Source organism: Lemur catta, chromosome 1 (genome assembly GCF_020740605.2).
Source record: "Lemur catta isolate mLemCat1 chromosome 1, mLemCat1.pri, whole genome shotgun sequence".
In the NCBI taxonomy this organism is placed as follows: Eukaryota; Metazoa; Chordata; class Mammalia; order Primates; family Lemuridae; genus Lemur; species Lemur catta.
Genome location: NC_059128.1, coordinates 180,039,099 through 180,065,920, shown reverse-complemented (window position 1 = coordinate 180,065,920; position 26,822 = coordinate 180,039,099). Strand labels below are relative to the sequence as shown.

Genomic DNA, 26,822 nt, shown 5'->3' with positions numbered 1-26,822 from the left:
CTGTTCTAAAGTATTTAAAAATATTAAATTATACTCAGGTTTACAGAGGAGGGTTATTATCGGTTTTGCATTGCAAACCACTATGTAGATAGAAAAATAAAGAGCCAGCGAGAGACATTTTATTAAGAACACTGAGCTTGGGTATGTCTAGGAGAAATGGCCAAAATAATGAAGAGCTTAGAAATTATAGTAAATGAGTGGTTTAAGGAACTGAGATGCTGGCTTGGAGAATTTGGGGGACTATACTAATTGTCATCAAACATTTAAAGGGATGCCATCTGCTGAGAAAGACATTTTGGGTGGCTCTACTTGATAGAACTAGGTAGAAGTTACTCAATTTAATACAAAGTTCAATGTAAGACACTTTCTAACAATTATAACCCTTATTCAGGACTGCTGCCCCGGAAGTAGTAAATTTTCTGTTATTAGACATGTTTAAATAGAAGCCAGATGGCTCCTTGGCAGAGATGTAAAGGCCCAGTACAGACAGTGCACGAAAGAGGAAATACAAATAACTCATAAGATTATGGGAAAGTGTTTGACCATTCTGGTAATAAAAGACACAAATTCAAGCATTGATAAGATACCATTTTTCATTTATTACATTGGTAAGAAAAATAATACTCAATTTTTTTTTTTTTTTTTGAGACAAAGTCTCACTCTGTTGCCTGGGCTAGAGTGCTGTGGCATCAGCCTAGCTCACAGCAACCTCAAGCTCCTGGGCTCAAGCAATCCTCCTGCCTCAGCCTCCCAAGTAGCTTGGACTACAGGCATGTGCCACCATGCCCTGCTAATTTTTTCTATATATATTTTTAGTTGGCTAGATAATTTCTTTCTATTTTTAATAGAGACGAGGTCTCACTCTTGCTCAGGCTGGTCTTGAACTCCTCACCTTGAGCTATCATCCCTGCCTCGGCCTCCCAGAATGCTAGGATTACAGGCGTAAGCCACCGTGCCTGGCCAATACTCAATTTTGATGAAGATTTGGTGAGCCATCAGTCTCAAACATGGTTGGTGAGAGTATAAGTTGGTTCAGACTTTCCAAAAAGTAGTTTAACGATTTGTATCTGGGCCAGGCGTAGTGGCTCACGCCTGTAATCCTAGCACTCTGGGAGGCTGAAGTGGGTGGATCGTTTGAGCTCAGGAGTTTGAGACCAGCCTGAGCAAGAGCGAGACCCCGTCTCTATTAAAAATAGAAAGAAATTAACCAGACAACTAAAAATACATACAGAAAAAATTAGCTGGGCATGGTGGCGCATGCCTGTAGTCCCAGCTACTCAGGAGGCTGAGGCAGGAGGATCACTTGAACCCAAGAGTTTGAGGTTGCTGTGAGCTGGGCTGAGGCCATGGCATTCTAGCCCGGGCAACAGAGAGAGACTCTGCCATAAAAAAAAAAAAAAAAAAATTGTATCTGAAGCTTTAAAAATGTTTACACCACACTACATGGATTTGGCCATATTAGAGAATCATTATTATTATTTGTTATCAGGTGTAATTATGGTATTATAGTTAAAGTAAAAAACAAAAAGCATTTTTGTGTCTTAGAACTGCATACTGAAGTATTACAGATGAAATAATGATGTCTGGAATTTGCTTCAGTTATCCACTGGGGCTTGGATGGACATGCGTGGGGTGTGGACGGAAGGTGATTGGCAGTACTGTATACTGGTCGTTGCTGATGCTGGGAAGGGGCTACATGGGGATTCCTTATACTTCCCTCTCCATTTTTTATGTGCGTAAAAACTTCCATAAAAAGTAAAGACAGCAACAACAAAAACCCATTTCACACCCTCTGACCGAAATAATTTTCCATTTAGGAATATATCCCGATGAAGTGATCTAAGCATCACACACAGCTTTATGTACAAATATAATTTCCTTTTTTTTTCGTGTCAGACAGGTAACGTGCCAACCTCATAACAAGGTTTTGAGGGAGACACATTTCACACGTGCATGTGAAAACCCAATCATCGTGCTCATGAACTACAAAAGGTTCACAAAGGTAATTTCTGAATGTCCCCAGGCTCACTATTCTGCAGTGTCACTCAGTATGCAAACCATTCAGTGGCATCCCATTGCTGTCAGGATTAAAACCAAAAACTCGAGCCCACTTTCAAGGCCCTCTGACCACTGCTCACCTCAACTTGCCGCGTGTCCCAGAGCACTCTGTGACCCGCCATTTCAACCTTCTCTTAGGGAATATCTCTCCAGCCCTTCATCCTCCTCTGGTCAGCTGCTACTCCCACTTCAGAACCCAGGTCAATGCTGCTTCTTTAGGTAGGCATTTCTGCATCCCCTGCTATATGCTCTCACAGTATTGTATATTTCCCTCTTGTACCATTTTTCTCAACTCTATTTAAGTAGCTAAATAGATATTCATATAATTAGTTGCTCAATGACTGCCCACCCCCATCAGTGACCTTCATTCTCTTACTCATAGCTGTATCTTCCAGAATTCCCATATATAGCAGGAATTCAATAAGTATGGGTTGAACTATTTAGCTAATAAAAATAATCTAAAACTAATTTGGCCAAAAAAACTCTGTGATTAACTGAACTCTCTTCCCTGATCATATTTCTGAATGTTAACATGGAATGGCAGATTTTTAACCCTCCAAAGGCAGTGGTAGTGCAAGGCTTTAAAGGAAAGGTGCCTCCTGTTCTTTTCTCCACCTTAGATTTTTGGTGGTAAGTGTATTTTAGAACTAGAGAGTGCCTCCTTTATCTTAGAAGAAAACCACATCTCAAATCTTTCCCAAATGAAAATCACCTTTATTCTATGGCAAGAACCACTTTGCACAGTGGAGCGGACAGAGAAAATAGAGAAAAACTCTTGAGAGGCCAATACCTTTTCAGGTCTGAGAGTGAAGTAAAAAAGGGAGAACTTCAATTGTGCAGTGTGAATCTGGCTTTCCTTTCATTAGCTCAGGATTCTCGTGGTTTCTGACCTAAGGTAATGATGTCAATAAACTTTAATCAAGGAGAGATGTTCCTGTTAATTAGGTAATGAATGGGACTTTGCCATGCTCTACATTAAATTAGTGTAATATCCGGAGCACAAGAGTCTACTTTCTGGCCAGCTCACTTTCAGAATTTAGACAGTGGAAATAGGCAGAAATAGAAAAAAATATCCGTCCTCTTCAAACTTTACTGCAATTCCTGGTGGTTGACATGGAATGCTGGCTCATTTTTTCAAAGAGTCCAACTGCTCAATCGAGGCTTGTCTGATTATTTCTCACAATTAGACTTAGATTAAACATTTGTTGGTGGAAATTCTATATAGATGATGGAAAAGGCATGTGATATCTTTTTGTTCTCCCACCCCTCACCCACTCCACACACACTCAAGCAACTCTGTACGACTGAGCCTGGGGAGTCCCCCACACCCTTCTTTCTCTATTTTCAGCTGAAGATGGTATTTAGGCCTGAATTCTAAGCCACCTCTTTGGGTTACTCATTCCTTGGGTTTCCCTATGTATATATGACATATTCATGTTAATAAACTTCTGTTTTTCTCTTTTGTTAACCTGTATTTTGTTATAAGGGCTCCAGTCAAGAATCTAGAAAGGCAGAAAAGTTTTCCTCCCTTACGAATTCAAATGGCAGCTTTTTAGTCCTTTATATTCCAACCCAGCCAGACACTCAAAGGCTTTGCTCATTTCTGAATAAACAAAAACCTGGCCTCACCATTGACTTGGCTTTTTCAATTAACCCCCCAAAACTGTGGCTAAGGACTCTGGATATTTCTAGTGTAGGTAAGGAGAGAGGATGCAGCCGCATTCCTCCCTGGGGTTCCATTTAGCCTCCCTGGGACCCCATGGGAAACAATCAGTAGAGACTAAAGGAGAGCGATAAGGGGCCGGGCTGAGCATGCCTGGAGAAACTTCAAGTATGTGCGCCCATCATATGCAAAGGGAGCCAGTATGAAAAAAGAAGGATCAGTATGGAGATCATTTATTTGAACTATTATTTTATCTTTGAAGATATCTTATTCAACAAGTGTGCATGCATAAGCTAAACTGGGGCCAGCCCCGAGCCAGGTGCTCAGGTGTATGGCCCTGAGGCATGTGTCCTGCCCTCACGCAACTTCCACCTTAGAAAAGGAGACGGACAATGAGTATGGGGACAACACAAATAAGAGATTAAGAATGTGTTAAACACTGGAACGAAGCAAGGCATTTTGACAGAAAGTGATGGTCAGGGAACTACTTAGAATTGTCAGGGGAGACCTCCAAGATAAGTCCACCAAGGTGAGGCAACAGTTACATTAAAGGATGAGAGTGAGCCAGCATTTGGATGAGAATCACCAGGAACTGAAGCATAGTTTGGAGATGACTTTTGTTTCTTCAGAAAGAGCCAGATTTTGTCTCTTATTTCCATTTCCTAGATTCTGAAAGTGAGCTCCCTAGGGAGTAGTCTCTTTTTGTCTGGAAATTTCTAAAGTTGAGAAGGGGGAGAATAAATATTGTTTTAACCTCCAATTAGCGCCATTTTAATCCATTGAAAGAATTTAAATCACAGCACTAATCAGAAGCTGGGTACTACTTTCTGTACTTTAAGCAACCATGATGTGCCACAGGACATTTAATGTTGGGTTCTTACATAGAACAAGTGCTTCTCCATCCACTAGCAATGCGATGGGGATCCCAGACTTATTTCTTCTCTTCTGTGGGCAGGTGAAAGCAACTCCCTTGTTTTATTTTTACTTTCCCATACCCACCCAACACCTAAGTTCCCTTGGTATCTTCGAATATTTGTAAGTTCTTTGTGCAAGTGCTAACTTGTTTGATCATAAAAATACCTTTGTTTAATGTTTTTGTTAAATGGGTAGCTAATTATAATACTTTATCCTGGTCCCTTATCAGAAAAACTCACTGGGCTGATGATCAGGAAATAATCATTAGGTTCTCATATTATTTTATCATAGTTCCATAAAAGGATGAAAGTTAAGTCTATACAGAATAGAAATTAAGAGGGCTGGTGGTTGTAGAAATTTTCAAAAGATGCTTGGAAAGCAGAATCACATTAAAAGCAGCATATATATACATGAGGAGACACACTCTGCAACGGCATTGCATCAAATGAACCCAAGAATGGCACCGTTTACAGGGTACTTGCCATGTGTTAGGCCTGGACTGAAAACTTAGCATGCATCCTTTCATTTAACTCCCACAAAAGTCTTGCAAGATTGAGCATTCCCATCTTACAGAGGCAGAAACTGAAACTCAGAGACGAAGCATGGCTCATGGATACACGGCCAGTAAGTGGGGAGTGAGGGCTTTCTGACTCCAAAGCCTGTAGCCACTCCTAATCCCTGTGAAATGCTGGTTTCTTTTTTAAAATTTTAATTCATTGAAAGAATTCGACCCTTTACAGAAAAAAGCAGTGCATCTCATCCATTGCCCTCTTCTTAAGCCTGGTTATTCCATGAAGAAATCCACTTTTTATTGGCGTTACTGAAATACATAAAATGATAGTTAAAAATCATTAGCTAAAGTAAAAACTAGGGTAAAGAATGTTGGAGTAAATGTTGAAGCATGATAATGATGCCTGCTGGTACTTAAAACATGTAGTTAACAAAGAAAAACATATACAAATACTTGCAAATATTGTCCTTCATCACTTTACAATATCTATAACATGAGACTTAGAGGTTTGGCTATGTCTAGAAAAAAATTTGTTATTAAAAACATGTGATCAAGATGGCAAGTATTAATGTCTTTGATATTAAAAAATTATTTCAAATTGATAAAAGTAAGATTATGGTAATAGACAAAAGGGCAAAACGCATGAAAATTTTAAAGCAGAAATAATATATAACTAATAAAGCCATGACAATGGCTAACCTTGAAGATAATCAAAGAAATGCAAATTAAAACTACAACTCTACACCCTATTTTCCCTGTCAAATTGGCAATGAGGGAAAAAATCGATAATACCACAGTTTATGAGAGTGTGGTAAAGTGGGACTGACATATTTCTGAGGGGAAAGAAATTGATACAATTTTTCTGGAGAGTTTTCTGAAAATATGTTTCACTAGTCCTAAAAATGTAGCATCTATATAAGCGATCATTAGGTACTAAAACGTTATTTTAAAACATACTTAATGACATGATAAAATGCTATGATATTTAGTGAAAAAATTACGTTACAAAATGATGATCATTTATGTAATAAAAACAGTTTACGTAAAAATGTGGAAACAGACTAGAAGTAGAAACTGAAAATGTTAGAGGAATTGTCCACAGGCGATGGGACGATGAAGAGATGCTGTTTGCTTCCTAGGTCTGGCTTCCTCTCTCTCCCAGGCCCTGGTTTTCTCAGCCCTACTGCACCTTTGACATCCTGATCCATCCAACCCTTGCCTTTCTGGGCTCTTTTCCCTTCATTGGTAAATAGGCACATGTAGCCTCAACTTGAAAAACTCTCCTATAAAGTCCCTCTGGCCATGACTCTATGTCCTTTCTGCTCTTGAACCCCAAACTCCTCCATTTTTCTTCTTAAATAATTTTCTTATTTTAAAGAAGTTTATAATCAATACATGTTTACTTTTTAAAGTTGAAATTATATATTTTTTGAGATACTGAATGTTCTTTTTAGCATCCATAGCTTGTCTGCCCCTCACAAGTTGTCCCTTCTCTAGCCCTGCCTCCACTCAATTAAAACAATATCTCCAAATGCATTATTCAGCCTCTGAGATAAAAAAGAAGCCAGGAAATGAAGTAATTATCCTATTACTCAGAGATGAGGACAGTTAACAAATGTATATCTTTCCAGAATTATTTTGCCATAGCTGAGCTTCTTGGAAAATTGGTCTTCATTCACTGTCTCCTGACAAAGTTTCTTTGCTTGATCAGACTTTAGTTAGGCTTTTGAACCTTCTCCTAGGCCCATCTGTACACTTCTGTGTAAAATCCAGTCTTAGCAAAGAACCCTGCTAAATCAGTTTAGCAAGAATCCCTCACCCTCCACATCTGGTTACCCTTGATATCTGATTGGTTTCCTCCTCCTCCATCATCCCCCAGGTGATGTCTGATCCTCCTGGCCTGTCTTCAGCAAGAATCCTGTTAGGTAAGGTTAGCCAGAGTCCTCCTTGCCCCTGATGTTTCCTCTTAGGAATTTTCCATTCTCTGATCCCCACCCTGCTCCTTGGCTATAACTTCTCACTTGCTCATGCTGTGTTCAGAGTTGAGACCAATCTTTTTCCCCTCTGCAAGACCCCGTTGTACTGGTGCCTGTATCTATCATGACGGTCCTGAATAAAGTCTTCCTTATCATCTTTAACAAGTATCATTGAATAATCTTTTTTTTTTTTTTTTTTAACACTTCACTTCCTCATCTCCTCACTCCTTAATCTGCAGAAACTGAGCTTCTCCACCTACCTTCCTGGGCAAGGTCAAAAATTACACCCCATTGTCTAAGTCAATGGATACTTTATCGTACTGGAACTCTCTGCTGAGTTTAAATTTACTCTTTCTGGTAATTTAGCTTGCTTGGTTTATAAAACACTTGTTATAGTGTTACAGTGTTCAAGAACACTTCCTGGTTCTCCTTGAATTACTCTGACTCTCCCGGCCTTCGAAAAGACCCTCTTTTCAAACAGGGACAAAACTCCACGTTTGACTCTCCTCTCTTTGCAGTTTGCCTTGGGCAATCTGAAACACATTTTCATTTTCAAATCATTTTCTTAAGCTCTGAACTGTAATTTGAGTCAGGTGCTACTACTTAGGAGTACATCCATTTAGCAGGCAGCAGAGCACAGTTGGAAAGAACAAAGGCTTTGGGGTAAGATGTGCCTAGGTTTAAAACCCAGATCTGCCCTTTACTAGCTACGTAATTAGTGGAAAATGATTTAAGGTCTCTACGGCTCAGTTTCTTCACTTGCAAAATGAGTGTAATAATTGTACTCTAATTCCTTCATAAGAATACTATATGTGGCCGGGCGCGGTGGCTCACACCTGTAATCCTAGCCCTCTGGGAGGCCGAGGCAGGAGGATTGCTCGAGGTCAGGAGTTCGAGACCTGCCTGAGCAAGAGCGAGACCCCCGTCTCTACTAAAAATAGAAATAAATTATCTGGCCAACTAAAAATATATATAGAAAAAATTAGCCGGGCATGGTGGTGCATGCCTGTAGTCCCAGCTACCTGGGAGGCTGAGGCAGTAGGGTCGCTTAAGCCCAGGAGTTTGAGGTTGTTGTGAGCTAGGCTGATGCCACGACACTCACTCTAGCCTGGGCAACAAAGTAAGACTCTGTCTCACACAAAAAAAACAAAAAAAACCAAAAAAAAACAATACTGTATGTATTAAACAGTGAGTTTAAAGCACTGGTATAGAGTAAATGCTCAACAGATTTAGTCACCATTATTTTTATGCTACAAAGGTATTTCAAACCCAACATCTCTAAAGCTGAAGTCAGTTAATTATGTTACCTCTATCTAGTCACCAAAGCCAAAGAACTGGCAATCATTCTGCCCACAGTAAGAATGACATACAGATTCCCAGGCCCCACCTTGGACTTACTGTCAATAAATCAGAATCTCCAGGGAAGGCGCTGGGAATTCTGTAGGTCTAACAAGCTCTCCAGGTGGTTCTTGGCAGAGAAGGTTGGGAAACTTCTTTATACTCCTCTCTTTCCTTCTCTACTACATCATCTCAGGCTAATTTTATGTAAAGATTATTTCTTGAATCCACCCCATCCTCTCCATCCCTACCACTACTGTCCTAATTTGGGTTTTCAGCACCTCTAGCCTAGACCTAATCTAGGGTTAACCCTAACTGTAATGGAGGGGTGCAATTGCTAATGGGTGTGATTGGAAGTGGTTATCAAAGAGTTTTTTTGTCTCTCTCTCTCTCTCATTTCTCTCTCTCATGTGCTCCCTCTCTCTCTCTCTCCTTATTTCTTTTTTCACAGCCACTATACTCATAAGTAAGCACTTTTGGGGCCTGGGACAGGTACCTGTACCCAGCTGTTCCCGCTCTCCATCACTGAAATTGGACCCAGCCCCTGAATTCTACAGTTCACCAACAGGGGTCCTGTAAAGTAAGGATGGATGTGCCATTATGAGGCCAATTCCCCACTGGCTTCCAGGTATGTAACTGATCCTAGATTCTGAAGGGCTTGCTCAGAGTTGCCTCCTGTTTGGACAAGTACAGTTCTGGCCCAGACCCCAGGCTGCCTTTCAGACCAGTTTCTGCCACTTTGTGACCTGCCCCTTCCCTACCAATTAGTGGATCCAACTTTCTCCTTCTCACTGGTAAAATGCTTTTGTCCTCTGTCTCCCATCCCTCATCCCCATTCCCAGCTCAGAACCAGATTTTTAATTACTGCCTCAGGAATTTTGGACAAAGACATCCACCTTTTATATCTAACAAAATCCAAGAGGATAAGATTATATACGGTCAGGGTAATAGTCTGCATGGGCTGCCATAATAGAATACCATAGATTGGGCAGTTTACACACAGAAATTTATTTTCTCACAGTTCTGGAGGTTAGAAATCCAAGGTCAAGGTGCCAAGGGAGGTCTGGGAGGGTTGGGAGGGTTTTAGGAGGCCATTTTCCCTGGCTTGTAGATGCCACCTTCTTGCTGTGTCCTCACACAGCCTTTCCTCTGTGTGCATGCTCAAAGAAAGATCTCTGGCATCTCCTCCTCTTCTTAAAGACACTAGTCCTATTGGATTAAGGTTCCCTTATGACCTCATTTAACCTTAATTACCTCTGTAACAGCCCTATCTCCAAATATAGTCACATTTGGGGGTAAGAGTTTCAACACATAAATTTGGTAGGGGGGGCAATTCAGTCCATAAAAGTCAATGCTTCTCTAACTTCAGTGTGAATCAGCTTCACTTGGAGGGCTTGTTAAAACACAGATTGCTGGATTTTAAAAGGGGGAGAGAAGGAATATACATATATGTAGCTCCATATACATGTCTGGATAGGCAGCAAAAATCTGTTAATGTTGGTTACCATTGTGGAATGGCCAGAAATGGCAGGGGTAGGACTTAAGCTTTTCACTATATACCCTTTTGTATTTTAAATATGTACCATGTGAATACATCACTTAAAAAACATAAAATTATATTTTATATATATGTGTGTGTATGTATAAACACTGACTCCAGCCAATTTTGTCACTTAGTCATATATGGTTTTTTCCCCCTTTTTGCAGAAACTGTGATTTTGACAAATAGCAGATTGCAAAACTGTTGAACATGTGTAAAAGATGGGCAGTGCCATGAAAAGGAAGGAGCTCGTGGAGTTTGTAGTCATGAATTGAAAATAATGAATACACATAAGCTTATTGTAAGTAGTTGAGTGTTTGAAGCATGACAGCTTCTGATCCTCCATCATGCAAATTGGTCTCATGGAACATGATAAGGGCACAAACTATTTGAAAACTCCTTCACAGTGAGAAAGACTTGCTAAGGGAAACTGATTCATAACTGTTAGCATCTTCTTGAATGACAAGATTCACTATGAACTCATAATCAGGGACTGAAAAACTCCTTTTTAGTTTCTCATGTTTTTATAGCTTATTGGGGTATAATTGACATATAATAAACTGCATGTGTTTAAAGTGTACAATTAGATTAATGTTGACATATGTATACACCCGTGGAACCACCACCACAACCAAGATAACTAACATTTCCATAGCCTCCAAAACCCTCCTGGTATTCTTTGATAATCCTTCCCTCCCCACCCTCCCCCACATCCCTCTCTAGGCAACCACTGATTTGCTTTCTGTTACCATAGATCAGTTTGTATTTTCTAGAATTTTATAAAAATGATTCACAGAGTATGTACACTTTTTTAGGTCTGGCTTCTTTAACCCAGCATAGTGATCATGGTATTTATCCACGTGGTGTGTATCAGGAATTCATTCCTTTTTGTTGCTGAGTAGTATTCTATCATATAGCAAACCACAATTTGTCTATTCATTCATCTGCTGAGGACATTGGGTTGTTTCTGATGAACTGCCAATATTATTTTATTTCTTTACAACCATCTTATGAGACATTCATTATTTTTCCCCATTTCACAGATGAAGAAACAAAGACTCAGAAAGGCCAAGTAACTTGTCCAAGGCACAAAGATAATACTTGGAGCATAGAATCTTAAATTATTAGAATGTTTGAGCTGAAAGGGACATTAGGACCTCTCTTTCTTTCAACTGCTTGGCATTGACATTTAAATCGTGATCAACAAGAAAGAGGCAATTCTTTTTACTCAGGATAAAGTCAACAGGTCCTTCCTTGTCAGCGAAATGCTGGTACCCTTTTAGTGAAATTCATTCCTAATATGCATCTACCATAGGGAAATATTTTGGAATATTCTATCAACCAAACGTGGCCTCCTTTTTCCGTAAGAGCAGTAGTATGCTGGAGCTGACTTATACAGGCTTCCAAGAGCTGATTGTTAAATTTTTAAAAGTTAAAGACAGTTATTATACAAATAAAATATATATATATTTATAAATAGTATATTTATGTATTTCTGTGTATTTATAAATAGTATAAACTTTCAATTAAATACATGACATTAAAAAAGTTAATAAATACTAAAAATTCATTGCTTCCTAATTATTTTACTACATTTTACTATCATCTAGGCTTTCAAGTTTATTTACATCTTTTATACCTCTATGGTGGAAATACTGTAAGTGGTGTGCTCACTGCATGTTCCTTCCCAATTCTGTGTTTAGTGATATAATGTTGGTAGCTTGAAATCAGCCTTGGTGGGAATATTTGCACCAGAGAAATTAGCAAAAGCTACAAATCAAAGTTTAATTTATTATTTTGTTGATTGTCTAGATTTAAGAACATAATGGAGAAAATGGTAATAATGCAGATTAAATTTTAAAATATGTCGTATCTATAGCCATTACATTGTGACTAGCACAGAAACTGAGAAGATATTCTTTCAGTATTTGAAAACCATCACACAATTTAGCAAAGAAATTGCTCATTGATGAATGAGCTAAGTTCTGACATAATGTTTATTGTTTTGCTTTCATCTGACTCATTAACATAAACAAAAATATCAACCAATGTTGATGGTGAAACTATTTAGAGAGCCAGGTGTTGAACATCTACCACTGCATACAAGTGTTTTGGGCCTCTAAAATTAAAGCCTGTGTGTAAGAAACAAACAAATAAAGAAAAAAACTTGTAAGGATTGTTAGGTCTACAAGACTAGTTTCTGTTCTGGACCTTACAGGAAGCCAAAACCACCAAGGAAAACAAGAAGACAATGAAATTAAAGCTGCTGATGTAAAGTATGGAAAATATCTTTAATATAATTTAAAAAATTGATAATACAATAAAAAAATTCTAAAAGATATACAGTAAAAATCTCCCTTCCACCAGTATGCCTCAGCGATGTAGTTCCTGTTCCCTGTGGCAATGTCTATTACCAGTTGTTGAGTTTTCTTTAAGAGATGGTCTATACATAAACATCTATATAAACATCTATACATAAACATCTATATAAACCATCTATTGTTTGCTCTGTCACACCTTTGATACTCAAGCAATACTATAAAATACTAAAATGCCCTATTTTGCACCTTGCTTTCCCCCCCACTTAATGTAACATATATAGCTCTATCCATATTATAATTTATATTATGCTATTATTAGTGTGTGGATGTAGCATCATTTATTTACCTATTACTTAACTACAATGTAAAGACATGTAATGGTTTTGAATAGAACCTAATTTGACCTATTGCATTTTATCATCCACATATCTGTTTTTGTATTTGTATTGTTGTGGTTTCTTGTCTCTCTCCTCACTAAGTTAGAAAGTGAGTGAATTCCTGCGAGCATCAGCACACATTTACTGAACACCTACAAAGTGAATTGCACTGGGAGGGATACAAAAATAAAATTTTAAAACATGGATTGGTCTTAGTGCTCTTATCACCTAGCTTGGAATTAAGGAAATAAGAATTTAATAATGACTCCGATAGCAACCTAGGAACTATCACAAGACCTCACAATTAGCTTTTGACCTTGGAGTAGTTGTTTAATCCTTCTGAACTTTTGTTTGCTCATCTTTAAAATGAAGATTCCTGCCTCAATCACCTCTTTGGGTGGTTTTGAGGATAGAGCACACTATGTTTATGAAGAGGCCACACATATCTATGGGTACCTTACTTTTCCTGCCTAGTCTTGTCCACATTTTGCCCAGTTATGCTGAATTTCCGTCCGTCAGGACCCTCCACATCTAGGCCTCTGTGTGTGCCTCTCTCTGGGAAGCCTGGCCTCCATCAGCCTCCCTCCCCAGCTACACCAATCCCTACCTTCTTTCTGCTCCCAGCTTTCCTAACCTCCCAAGCCTGAATCAGCTGCCTTCCTACAGGCTCCCTGAGCGTCCCCGTCAGGGCACTGCCATTGCCAGGGCATGGAAGAGGAGACCGTTTATGTCTCACTCACAGTAGTATCCTAAGTCCTCAATGTCTAGGGAATGAGTGAATGAATGAATGAATGATCTCTAAGGAAATAAGGCGGAAAAACAAAATTGATTGTACCAAGTAAGACCTTTACCTACATTCTCTTCTTTGGTTTTCACCACAACCCTATGAGATAAAAATTATTATTCTCATTTTATAAACTTAGGGGGTTAAGTGATGTTGGAACCCAATGCTGGCAGACCCAGAGGACTTTCTCCATACTTTTACTCTGTCCCTCCACAATATCATTCTATTCCCCAGTGCAATGGCAAACAATGATTGTAATTACTATGGCCAGACGCAGGGCTATGTGTATCATTTATTCAGCCCTCCCAAACCACACTAAATAGAGGTGTCACCAGGAAAATAAGAACTTCCAGAGGTGAAGTGATTTGTTAGAAAGTGCTGTAAGTTCCCCCCGAATGAAAGATCGCTGTGGGCTGGGGGGGCCTGAGAAGACTCCATGGCATAAGACAGATCGGAGTTGGTACTTGAAGAAAGGGTAGTATTTAGATAGAAGGAAACTTGTCAGGTGGGCTTCCAACTGGGGAAAGAGAGAGAGGGTGTGTGTGTTTGAGAAACAGTGAGGAGACCAGATGACAAAAGAAAAGTTCACATCTAAGAGTTAGGGGAGCATAAGAGGCAGAGGTTGATTGGCCTATATTAGGGAGATCCAGAAAAAGAGTGTCTTAGAAGCCATATCCTAAAAGCAATTGGAATAATTTCATAGAATTGACATGATGAAAGATGTATTTGATTTTTCCTTTCCTTTTAAAATAGAAATTATATGTGATTTATCTTTCTTGAGGATTCAGCTAAAATGTTGTTTTTTTTTTTTTTCCTTGATAGGAATCATAACCCATCTATCCCAGAATTTCCACTTCTGACAGACAGCAACTGTGAGAAATAAAAAGTACTAAGAACTTTTGAACTCTGCTATTTCAGGGTGGAGCAGGACATACCACTCTGCTCAGTGAAAGACGACTTTTTGACTTTTTTGTAGTTGAGAAAACATTGGAGTCACAAGTGATTTGTGGAGCAAGACCTTTGAAATCAAATGGCTTATGAGGAAAATTGTGAATTTCCCTTACTCTCCTTAATCGCTTTGAAACTTAGCTTAAAAACTGTCATCAAAGATCAGAAACAAGTTCCCATGATTAATTTTTTTTCTTATATTTTATCCTCGTGCTCTTTCTTTAAAGATGTCTTGCCAGTTTTCAAAGCAGTGTTTTTGAGGGATTCTTTACTATTTTTCAATGGCATACTCACCCCCTTCTCCTTACCTTCCATGGACACACCTACGCAGGAGGGGCAGATGTGTCCAAGAGCTGCTCTTTAATGGACAAGACGGTCAGGGTTGTGTGACCTACACTTACCGTAGACTGAGACTCAAGCCTTGCGGTGCTTGAGATCAGTATTTCTACAGCTCTTCTCATGACAGAGCCTTGCACCAAGGGAAGCTTTAGTCTGGGAATGTTTTAAATGCAGACGACCTCAGCGCAGGTACTCCTGAGGCTTAACTTCTGTGGAGGGGCTCCCAGCCGGCCTGGCCACCCAGAAATTTCAGTCCCTGTTCCTTAGACTTGTTCTTGCAAGGTGACATTGCCCTAACTAGGGTGACTGTGAAATTTATCGTACACAATAAGACATTTTAAAAACTAAAAGTGATTGCTAAAAATAATTAAAACTATACAGTTTTAAAAATATTTGTTGAATAATAAATTAGTTTTATTGCTATTGAACTTATAAGTACAGTAATTAATAAAATTGCTTCTAAAAATAACATCCATATTTATTAAGGCACAATTAAAAAAATTCTTCATATTGATTCTTTGAACTTAAAGAATTATTATTCTTGGTACATAGTAACATATTTTACTGTTTCTTAGATATACTCTGTCTCTAATAGCATATCACACGTATTTTTTTCTTAAGACTATATGTATTCTTTTAAAGGAGGATCTATTTATTTTTAATTTTTTCATAAAATTACCTGAAATCACCTTCAAATTTGTGTTGTATAGATAATTAATTTGAAACTATTAGCACCCTTTTTTTCCTGTAATTATATTTTAAATAAAAAATTTTCAATTTTAAGCTTTACATAATACCTGGTAAACTCAGAGGAAATTCTAAGTGGAAAAGGGTTTCAACTCTAATTTTATTTTTTTGTATTGAAATTTGCAAACATTTAAGTCCAAATTTTATAGATACTCTCTTTTTTTGTCTCTTTTGGCTATCAATTTGGTACCTTTGAAAAACATTTTTAAAAAGGTAAAAATCATCCAAAAGTTCTCTAAAATATGATTCTTTGGGTATTTAAACAAAACAGATGCTGCAAAAGTATTGGCCTTTTCAATTTCAATTTATTTTGGTGTAGAATAAAAATTGTGCAATTAAAAATGAGAGGTCTATCAAACATTTTCTTATATAAGGTAAAATAGCCAAAAGCATAATCACAGAATTTTGCAATTAAATCTTATAAACCATTTAAAGTTTCATTGATTATTTTGTTCAGTTCCCCACTTGCTTTTGTATGGCTTTATTTTAATATCTTCTTGTTTGCAAACTTTGTTTCCAATAATCACAATTTACTAAAATTTAAAAGCTGAAGTTTTAGGGTGCTCCACTTACTGGATACTTTGATTAAATATTTCCAACTGACTTTGAATAAAATGCAACTGAAATTTAAAGAACACATTTACAAAAAATGTCAATGCCATTATATGACAGTTATATTGAGTTAAAATTTGTACTTCAAAGACTCAAGTATTTCTAAAATCTAATTAATGACAGACTGTAAAGAGTGAATTCACAATACTGCCATATCCAAGTATTTTCTTGCTTCAACATCAATGTCACCTTGAAAATTATGTAGTTCAGTTATTTCATCTGTGTATATATAAAAATATTTGTGAATTTTGACTACACAGCTTCTATTTTAATTGGTAGAATATAACTGTTTGAGCCCAGTTATGAATCATGTATATGACAGTCAATTCCAAGTATCTTTCTGCTTTATAGGCTTACTTTAGTAAGAACATTGTTTTTTCAACAATGCTGTACACCACCAAAATTTGTAAACATATGGCTGCAAAAACAAATCATTCAAATTCAGTGCTGAACTCTGTAACTGAATTTATGGTAGCATTCACAATAATTTCAGATGTTTCACTTTCAACAAAATATTGTAAAATCCTGGAAAACCGTCAACAACTATTAGAGGTAACTGTATTTTTATCTGAATCACCAGATGGCATTGACATAAAATTGGGATCTTTTCATTGTCTGCACTTCATTATGCTAATGAAATGAAAACATCATCCACTATCACTTTACAAGCCTATGTACCTAAGGAAACTTGGGATTTAAAAAGAACAGAATTAAAATAGAAAAAGGGTCACTTGATCTAAATGAAAAGTTATGCTTCAAAAGAGATTGTCTAAATGCACTTTTTAAATTTTGAGACAGAGTCTTGCTTGATTGCCCGGAGTAGAGGGACATGGCATCAGCCTAGCTCACAGCAACCTCACTGCTGGGCTAAAGTGATCCTCCTCCCTCAGCCTCCCAAGTAAGCTGGGACTACAGACGCACCATGACACCCAGCTAATTTTTCTCTTTTTAATAGAGATGGGGTCTCACTCCTGTTCAGGCTGGTCTTAAACTCCTGAGCTCAAGCGATCCTCCTGCCTTGGCTGCCCAAAGTGCTAGGATTACAGGCGTGAGCCACCACACCCAGCTTAAAGGTAACTTCTGAAGCTACACCTGCTCAACTATTGATATATGCAATATCAATCATCTTACATTAACTATCAATTTTGAAGTAGACCCTGATGATTTTTCAGCAGATTTGTGTCTCCTCGTTTTTAAGCGGTGAGTTATATCACAGTGAGTCCCATAGTGGAAGGTAAATGTCTACATTTTGTGCAAATTTCGCTTTCATCCTTTACTTTCTGGAGAAATGGAAATTCATACTTAAGTTTTCATTAAACTTACATTTTCATTTCCTTGAAGTCATTGCTATTGAAAGGGTTTATTGTGAAATAAAAAAGCATTGCCAAACAACAAAATAAATAGTCAAGGATTTACGCTATTTAGTAATCAGCAAAATAACTGCAGTGTTCAGACTAGATAATAAGTTCTATGGCAGGACTGCTCATCTTCTACTTTTTCTGTGTATTTTATACGTACCTAACCCATAATTTCCCATATTTTCCACTCACCTGGTGACTTGGTGACTTTGTGCATTTATAGAGAGTGGCACAAGCTGATACACCAAGTGTCTGGCAGGGTCAGCAGCATGAAATATTTCTTTTACCATCACCTGACACCAGGAGTTGTCTGTCCCTAGCAGCTCATGCCTGGATACAGGCATACCTTGTTTTATTGTGCTTCACTTTATTGGACTTTGCATTATCACATTTTCTACAAATTGAAGGTGTGTGGCAACCCTGCATCAAGCACGTCTATTGGAGCCATTTATCCAACAGCATGTGCTCACATTATACCTCAGAGTCACATTTTGGTAATTCTCAAAATATTTCAGACTTTTCCCTTATTATTGTATCTGTTATGGTGATCTGTGATCAGTGATCTTTGATGTTACTATTGTAATTGTTTTGGGCTGCCATGGACAGTGCCCATATTAGTGAATGTTGTGTGTGTGTCGATTACTCCACTGACAGACTGTTCCTCTGTCTCTTTCCCTCTCCTGGGGCCTCTCTATTCCCTGAGACACAACAATATTAAAATTAGGCCCATTAATAACCCTATAATGGCCTCAAAGTGTTCAAGTGAAAGGAAAAGTCACAGGTCTTTCACTTTAAATCAAAAGCTAGAAATGATTAAGCTTAGTGAAGAAGGCATGTTGAAAGCTCAGATAGGCCAAGAACTAGGCCTCTTACAGCAAACACTTAGCCAAGTTGTAAATGCTAAGAAAAAGTACTGTACTGTAGTGAACACATGAATGATAGGAAGATAAAACAGCCATGTGGCTGAGATAGAGAAAGTTTTAGTGGTCTGAATAGAAGATCAAACCAGTCACAACATTCTCTTAAGCCAAAGCCTAACCCAAAGCAAGGCCCTAACTCTCTTCAAATCTGTGAAGGCTGAAAGAGATGCGGAAGCTGCCAAAGAAAAGTTTGAAGCTAGTAGAGGGTTCATGTGGTGTAAGGAAAGAAGCCATCTCCATAACATAACCGTACAAGGTGAAGCAGCAAGTGCTGATGGAGAAGCTGCAGCAAGTTATCCAGAGGATCTAGCTAAGATTATTGATGGAGGTGGCTACACTAAACAACAGATTTTTAGCGTAGATGAAACAGCCTTCCACTGGAAGAATATGCCATTTAGGACTTTCCTAACTAGAGAGAAGTAATGCTTGGCCTCAAAGCTTCAAAGGACAGGCTGATTGTCTTGTTAGGGGCTAATGCTGATGATGACTTTAAATGGAAGCCAATATTCATTTACTATTCTGAAAAGCCCAGGGCCCTTAAGAATTATGCCGCATCTACTCGGTCTGTGATCTATAAATGAACAACAAAGCCTGGGTGACAGCACATGTTTATAGCACAATGCTATTGAATACTTAATAGACTACGGTATAGTATAAACATAACTTTTTTTATACACTGAGAAACCAAAAGTTTGTGCAACTTGCTTTACTGCAATATTTGCTTTATTGCAGTGGTCTAGAACTGAACCTGCAATATCTCCAAGGTATGTCCATAAACTTCATTTTAAACAGCCCTGTGTCATGCTCCTGAAAAGGAAGTATTAGCTACATTGCTTCTGGAAAGAGTTGGGAAAAGAGAAATGGGTTGGTGCTGGTGTCTCTCAGAGATTACCACGTTAGAGTGAAAACTCAGCACTGCACATCCATCTCATACACTGTTCCATGAGACCAGGAGAGGAGCTAGGAGTATAAAGTGGCTGTCTACCCAACCCATTACGGCTTGTTGTAATACAACTATTCACAAGCACATTTTATTACAAAATGAAGTGTCTGGGACAAATGCTGCACATGTAGGGGAGGCTGGAAGTATGGGTGTAAACCAGGACTCTTCCGAGCAAACTGGGATACATGATCACCCTAGCTCCAACTTGTTTTTCCTGCTTAGATTAGCTACATGATGCTGTCCCATTAGTTGTCATTAAAATGACCCTCTTGTGTCTTTATACTTAAAATAAAATAATTCATTTACTATGAGTTTATTTAACTTTTGGAGACCTTTGAGAAAGCATTAGTGCAAACGTTATGCTTGCCTTCACACTCTGAAAAAAAAATCCAGATTCCTACCCTGTCTACAAGGCCTTGTTTAACAGGGTCCCAACCACCTCTTCAGCCTAATCTTGCTCCACTTCTAACTTCACACTCTGCCATGCTTGTCTCCTTTTGTTCTTCAAACATGCCAAGTCTTATCAGACATGGAGGCTGCTCCCTCTACTTGGAATGTTCTTCCTCCCACACTCTCGAGTTTGGCTCCGTCTCTTCCTGGGGGTGGATCTCAGCTTAAGTAAGCTTCACCCCCACAAAGACTTCCTCCCTACTGAGAGGACGTCTCCCTTCGTCTTTCTCAATCTCAGCCCATGTTTGTTTCCTTCATAGCACTTATTGCTGTACATTGCAATTATTTTATTTATTTGTTGGCTTATTTATTTTATTGACAGCCCCTAACATGAGAGTGTAAGACCCTTGAGAGATGAGCTTTATCTGCTCTTTTCACCCCCCTATCCCCGAGCTGGGAAGGGTGTGGGGCACCAAGCACGGAATAAATATTTATTGAATGAATGAATAGCATATATTAATGCTATGCTTAAGGTACAAGACACATATCAACGGATTTGCAAACAGTTGGGTCAAATTTAATATATATTAAAATGTTGATTGTAATATCAAATTTTCTAAAAATAAGTGTTATCGCCATAACAATTTCTATCATAGATTTAGCAAGTCAGCCCCGAGGGCACTGCTCTGCTCACTGCAGAAGCACTTCCCAGACTCTCCAAGTCTGCAAACAACAGGGCTGCTCCGGTCCCACTTCCTGAAATGGCACCACAGACAGCAGTGTCCCTCCAAGCCCTCAGGGTGCAGACACTGTGGGAAACTGGGAATTTAAACCTGCAAAATTCCTTTCAGCTTTGTACCTTTGTAAACCCGGCCTTGTATGGTATTGTGGATTTGGAACAGATGGTTGAAATAGCTTTGTTAAATGTAAGAGTTTGTTGTTTTCACAAGCTACCAAAACACCGATAACTTTATTTACATTATTTGATAAACATGCTCCATTTTCTGCCTGCATTTCTGTTCCACAAATATTCTGGTTCCTGGACAAGTTTATTCAAACTCTATGATACCGTCTGTAAAATAAAATGAACATCTCCTTGTATTTTGACATTTAAAAGATAATTACTTCAATTTGGTCTTAAAGTAGGCTAACTCTTTTAGTTTTCATTAGTGTCATAATCATGAGCAAATAGTTTGTGAAATATTTTTTTTAATGTGCTGCATTTTTTTTCAGTTACCCATTGGTAACAAAAAGCTTCCTTATAAATAATACACTCTATATGATTTTGGCTAAGGGAGGTGCTACAGTTGTGAGAAAGTAGTGAGAGCTGTGTTGACTTCATATGAATGAGGTGTGACTGTCAGGGACAGAAACTAGTACCTCAAGTCACACACAAAAACCAGTCTCAACAATAACTCTGCATGCCTAAACATCTAACATTAGTGAATTATTACAGTTGAATAAATTATAGTATATCATGCTCTGGAGTACAATACAGCATTAAACATCACGTAAAAGATTATTTAATGATGTGAAAAACTGTGATATATTAAGTGAAAAAAGCAGGAGATATAAGCATATGTACAACTTAATACCATTTTAAATTTTTTAAAAAGGCATTGTTATGCAAAGGAAGCAGTATGGAAGCTTATACCAAGTATTATGAGTCTGAATTATATTTGACTATATTATTAGACTCTAAGATAATATCAATATACCAAAATATTAACCCAATATATTAATGATGATTTTCTCTGAGTGGTGGAAATAGGAGTGATTCCTCCTTTCCTTTCTCCCTGATTTTGTCCTTCTCTCCCTACTTCTCTTCCTTTCTTCTTCTCTTCTCTTTTCTTTGTTTTTAAATCTCATTTTCTAAATCTAAAATGGGCATCAATTCATTCTTTTTGTGACCAAAAAAATTTAATTTTTTAAATTGAGGTGAAAATCACATAATATAAAAATTTTCTATAAATGGAATCACACCATATGTGACCTTTTGTGTTTGGCTTCTTCCACTTAGCATATTTTTGAGGTTCATCCACGTTGTAGCACGTATCAGTACTCCATTCCTTTTCATGGCTCAGTAATATTCCCCCATATATATCATAATTTGTTTAACCGTTCATCCATTGATGGACATTTGGGTTGTCTCCCATTTATAACTTTTAAAAATTAGTCTGCAATACTAGATTTGTCAGATAATGAACCTCAAGATTAAAGAAGAAAAAGGAGTAGAAGAGGGAAAAATCAAAATTAGCAAACTTAGTTAATTGCTTCATTTAAAAATATACATCAACGTGGGGAAAAAGTTGAGAAAATATAAGAGGCGATGTGAGCACGAGACTGTAAGTGTCCCTTCCCCTCATGTTTTCCTCTCTTCCAGTTTTCTTCCCCAGAGGCAAGCTCTGTTAACACCTTTTTGTATTTAAATATATTCTTTGGATGAACAAGTATACACGTGTATTTGTGTGTATGTGTATATGTTTTCTGACTTTTTTCTTCTTTCACAGAGTTATTAGGAATAAACTAAGTTCCAGTAACCCACAGGGGCAGTTGGCTTGCTACGGCTCCTTTGACGGGTTGCTTCCTTTCCTCTGGCTTAGCTCCCACTCCTCTTTGAGTGTTCCCTTCACCTTCTCAACAAACCACTTGCAGGTCCTTGTTTCAGGTGCCTTCCAGGAGCCCAAACCAACACACGGACTTTATCTGATTGAATTTTCATAATGCTCTGGGAGGTGAGTGTTAAAAACCCCATTTTACAGGTGGGGAAACTGAGACTCAATGAAGTAACTAAGTCAAGCTAGAGAATGGCAGCTAAGTTTCTTACCCAGGTGCACATGTGCTTTTCTTTTCCTTTGAGTTTGTTTTGTTTTGTTTTAACATCCCTTGCAAAGGAGGATATCAGCACCTAAGCTGAGAGGGTGTAAATCCGGGGGCAGACTCGGCTAGAAAGCAAGGCCTCGTGCTGGTTGTTGGGGGAGCAGACACACAAAGGTGTCCTCCTTCTTTGTGGTCTCAGGCTCTTGCTTTCACGCTCTTCTATTTTGTCTTTTCATCATAACCTTCCCAGTTGGAATATCAAAGTGATTCTTTAAAGACATTAAACCTTAAAAGATGTGCCACTTTTGCTTTTAAAAATTTCTTTTTAAAATGTGTTACTTTTGGAAACTCCATTCAGGGGCTAGATACAAGACACTCCCCCCCGCCACCATGTACACGTCTAATCTCTCTTCAGAAAAATGCCCACAATACTTCCTGTTACAATTGATTGCCTTATGGCTTGTCAGCTCATCTGTAGTCTGCCATCTGCCTTCTTTCATGACTCAGGGTGTTGACAACTGGGAAAAGGTATACATCTGCTGACTGATGGGCCGAAGATCAAAGCTTAGAAAAGGCATGGCTCCAGTGGATGGATTTTTCCTTCCTCCTCTTTACATACCCAAGGAACTTTTGCTTAGGAAACCCTCTATTGCTATGGGTGAGCGTATGAGTTTGTGGGGCAGGTTCTCATGGAGATGTCTCACCAGGGCCTCTCACATCCTCCCCACTGAACTCCACCTCACATCTGCATTGCACTCAGCTAGGTAACTTCTTCAGCTCCAGCCAGTCAGTAGATATTATAAGTAGTATTTTATTCTTTTTACAGTGGTAAATTTTATGACTTTTATAATCTGCTCTTCCTAAGAATGATGAGAACATTGGATGCATCTAAATATGGAGATACTAAGACTTCCTCCATGCATCCTTTTCCCACAAAGTACACCGAAGGCAATATTCATAGGAAGAGTACCCAAGACAATGGGAAATTAAATGATTTCCTCAGTGTTAAATAATTGAAATAGTTCAGAATGATAAACTAATTTGGGGATAATTATATTATTATAATTAAATGGATTTAAATACTAATAAATATACATTGCATTTCCATTTAGGCCTTTGTTATACAATATCATCCTACTATGTCTCAAATATATTATATTATGTATATATACTACCAATTATATATGTATGCATTTGTCTGCACAGACATATATGTAATTGCTTCTCAGCCTTTTAGCCAAGATCAAGTGTACTATATGTTCTTATTGGTTTTATATATATGTATATACATATATATAAACATATACATAAATGTATACATATATATACACATTCATGATCTTAGAGAAAACACCTGTACCTGTGATTGACCAAAGAATTACAGACATGACTATACACTAAGCAATCTGGAAATTGTCAGTTTTGTAGGTAGCTCACAAAAATAATATTAGCTGATAATTGTGTATTAGCCTATAGATAGATCTTCAACAGGTTCTTAAATTTTAAGATTTATGGAAAAGCCAAAGGAAAAGAGTAGGCAGAAAAAATATCAAAGGGAGAGAAGCCATCTGTTAAATCATTCAGTCTTCAGAATACTTATATTTATCAGTGAGGCCCCAGAATATCCATTAGTTATCTTCATGTTACCCAGGGGAAATCAGACCCTGATGGTAGAGGCCTGTACTAACTAAATTCGTATGAGCCTTATTGATAAACCAGATTGCCAATTAACTAATTTAGAATGGAAAAAAAAAGAGGGCTATTGAAGGGTCTGAAATATTCATATTCTCAGGTCAGAATTTTCTTTCACTTATGGAGAAGTCTGTTTGGGAAGTCAAATTACTGTTGAAAAGTTGCTTGTTAAAAACAAAGTCAGAATAAAGGGAGCTTGATCAGAATAAAAGGAGAAATGGCATTACAAAGAATTGACTGAAGTTGAAATTATTTAGATAAAATGTCTGCTTTTTTCAGAGATTCTGACTGTATATTTTCAGTGGAATTTTAAAACTTCTTTTTTTTAAAAAAATTCTTTCTGATGATAATACTCCAGTCCCCATAGAAAAACTCGCCTCTAAATTATATCCTGAAGTCATTTGCTACTGATGAATTTGCTATAGCCAGGTGTTTTGGTCTGAATTTTGATGTGGCTTTATTCTAATTTCTTTTATAGCAAAGTCCTACCAGTACAATTGAGAGGCTTCCCTCATAATATTTTTCTATCAGCTTTTACTTCTTTCTTTAAACACTGTTATCTACTTGCCCTGCCAATGACCTTTGCCTTCATATCATTTGGATCATTATGCCACAGACTGAACACTTTGGAAATGCTGAAATATTGCACTCTAATGCAATTGCAATGTGTTATTTGCCAGCACTTAGCACGTTAACACTTCACTAGAAAACAAGTTGGGAACGAAAGGACAGGATTTTTGCCTTGTGGATCCTTCACCAATTTTCTTGGTTATAAGAATAAAATTAAGGATAGGTACTGAACAAACTGAACTTCACACATTTTCTGTGGACAGAATTTTAGAGTTTACTATCATGGTGGAATTTTTTAGCACTATTAGATTTTTCAAGAATTAGATAGTATGTTCTTTCTTTTAATTCTCTTATTTTTAGCATCTATCACAGTGTCCGGGAGAAAGTAAGTATCAGGAGACAATTCTCCATGAATTTCCTCATATTTTTACATGTCTTATGAGTAAAAGTATTGACTACCTATGTTCTGGGCTATTATCAAGAGTGTTTGTACAGGAAACCACCTTGGAAGAATGAGAAAGTGTCTCTCTCGAGAGCAATGAGCTGGCATGCTTACTGTTCAGTGTAAAAAGCCTGGTGTCCTTAAGCTTGGAGTTTCTCCCAACTGCTGACACTGGCTACTGCTATTGCTGAGAGTGATACAGTCCCTTGTCTATGACCCAAGAATCTCATGACTTCTGCCAGCTCCTTTGAATCTGTGCCAGGCTAACTTGTTAGCTTCAGAGGAGAGTCAAATCTTAGATTCTTCATGGTTCTTAAGAGTAAGTGCTCAAAAAAAAAAAAAAAAAAAACCCAAACGAAAAAAACCTGGTTGTTTGTTGAATGAAAGAATTGAAAAAAGTATATAGGGGGCTTAACAGTCTTCTGAATAATCAACAGTTATCCAAAGAAAGATCCCAAGAACTTCTATTGGCAAGGAGCTATTTCACAATATATTTTCATTAAAGTACCAGTGTGTGTTAGTCAGCTTGTGTTTATTTTAGATACCAGTGTTGACTTTACAATGTTGGCAGCAGTATATTTGGACTTGGCTAAACATTGAGTTGTATGATGGGAACCAATTATTTATTTAAGCATTACCTAGTCATGTAGGAACTACAGACTTTGAATAGTTTCTACTTGCTTCTGCAACATTGTCCCTAATGGATAAGAGTATAGTTTTGGTACACAGAGCTAAAATTTTATTCTTTCTTTCCAAAAATAACACTAATTATCTTTAGAGGGATATTTTCATTTGGAACACAAAATACTGACTTTGGTGTTTATTTTTCCATTTGCTTCAGAGGTGGATTTGTTTTTCTCTCCATTTTAGACAAACCTGAGCCTAAAAACCCTTTATCGACAGGGAGTGACCCAGTCTTTTTGTGTGGCAGATGGCCAAGCTGCCGCCTGCTCTCCTCCTGTTAATCATGACTCCGAGATCCTGGGCAAAGGGCTGGTGCCAGCTGGAGATCCAAAGAGAAAAACTCTTTCCAAAGGTTAACGAGTGATTTCAGTTTGTTCATCATTCATAATTATCTTAGAAACTGTATGGTATGTCAGGAGAGAAAGAGTGCCAGGATTGGAGACATAGGTTTGCTTCTAGTCTTTTTGCCACTTTTTCTAGATCCTGAGCAAGTCATTTGAAGTCTTGGAGTCTTGGTTTTCACAGCTGTAAAAAGATAATAATAATATCTCCTGTAGTCCTAGCTACTCGGGAGGCTGAGGCAGGAAGAACATTTGAGCCCAGGAGCTATGATTGCACCACTGCATTCCAACCTGGCCAACAAAGCAAGATCCTGTCTCAGAGAAAAACAAAAACAACAAAACCCCAAAAAACCTTTTCTGCCTGTATCATAACATTGCTTTGAGCATTAAAGGAATTAGCTTGATTCTGGTCAGTAAGTGTAATAATCATATAGCCCTTTTCTCAAGCCCTCTTTGGTTATGAATTTAGAAGGGCTTTGAAGACCACAAAAGTCTATATGAACAGAGGTATTATAATTTAGGGGTATACCTAC

General features: G+C 37.9%; 1 non-coding gene and 1 pseudogene across 1 annotated transcript; one reads left to right on the top strand and one right to left on the bottom strand.

Annotated features, from left to right (window-relative positions):
• Positions 1-1,890: 1,890 nt before the first annotated feature.
• LOC123630929 lies at positions 1,891-1,995 on the bottom strand. Its single transcript, XR_006732859.1, has one exon. It is a non-coding gene; the product is annotated as a small nucleolar RNA U13 (small nucleolar RNA).
• A 21,782-nt stretch (positions 1,996-23,777) lies between these two features.
• LOC123631016 lies at positions 23,778-23,865 on the top strand (annotated as a pseudogene).
• Positions 23,866-26,822: the final 2,957 nt, after the last annotated feature.